This window comes from Salmo salar, chromosome ssa09, assembly GCF_905237065.1.
Source record: "Salmo salar chromosome ssa09, Ssal_v3.1, whole genome shotgun sequence".
Lineage (NCBI taxonomy): Eukaryota > Metazoa > Chordata > Actinopteri > Salmoniformes > Salmonidae > Salmo > Salmo salar.
This window is the reverse complement of record NC_059450.1, coordinates 116547174-116548516: the sequence shown is the minus strand read 5'-3', so window position 1 is coordinate 116548516 and position 1343 is coordinate 116547174.

Sequence of the window (1343 nt, the reverse complement as noted above, 5' to 3'; positions counted from 1 at the left end):
TTGCTTTATCTTGGCCAGGTCGCAGTTGCAAACGAGAACTTGTTCTCAACTAGCCTACCTGGTTAAATAAAGGTGAAATAAAATAAATAAAAATAAAGTACATATTTATTCCTGAACTTGCTATTGTGAACAGAAAGGGAGGGGTAGTAAGGTCTTGCTGCAAGCAGGTTGAATATTTTGTTTGTTTAGCTACCACGACCACTTCGTTCTTCACATGATCTTTTCCCAGACTTCCCAAACTCCTCCTCCCAGGAAACTGAGAGACAGTGCTCATAAACGCATCCTTTACCTTTGCATGTCTCTGTTCATTCTATGACCCCGTGTAGAGATATCACGAGTAAAATGCTAAGAATCACATGACCTTAAAGATCATCTATAATTTCCTTGGAAGCTTTCTGATACTATATAGGAGTTGCTCTGCTTGTGACGTAATACTACATGTTGACAGACAAAAGTGAACTCCTCTCAATAGTTGCAAACAAAGACTTTAATAATGCTAAGCCTTTTATAATCCAATTCAACTCAGCCTAAAAGGTCATGAGGTCTGTTGTCCACAGGCTATGCTAAAAGATGGCCAGTATTCATTCAAACTGTGTTCTACCAGTGTGAAAGCGCATTCTACCACTGCACACTGAATTACCAACAATGTGCCCTATAAAGGGAATTTCCCCGATCTTCACGGAGATCGCATTCATGGTGAACGCTGCGAATGTCATCTCAAGTTTAAATGACCTTTTAGAAGTCACCTGTGCGTCAATCTAAACCCCACAGTAAAAAAATCTCCATCAAAATGTGTACGTTTAAGCTAAAGATATCTGCTGTTTTGCGTGGGCTGCGTCTCAGTCCACCACATCAGCCCATGCCGACCTTCCACATCTGCGGTGGAAAGCGGCAGAGCTACAGCGCTGTTTGTCAGAGCAGGAGACATCCCACAAATCCGTCCTCTCATGAAAACGTCTGTAGTGTCCAACCAGGTTTGGCCTAATAACTAATACCACTCTATGGAAAGACGAGACTCTCACAAACACGATGGTGTGCTCCCTTTTGCTCTATGACCCGCACAAGTGTCATGGGACTCATCTGAAGGTAACCCATGCAAATGAATGGAAGTATGGAGGTAGTTTTCTTCTAACAAAAAAAGAGGTTACATTTGTGTCCCATAAAATTTTCCGGAGGTTTCTTACATCTCATAGATTTAGGACAGACACCTCAACACATTATTCCTCATGATTTGTTGTTTTACTGTCTTTTTATAAATGTGTTATTCAATGCATAGAGAGGGAGGGAGCTAAGAGTAGGGGATTTGATTCCATTTCCAACCTCCCTGCCTTCTTTTGAGAGAC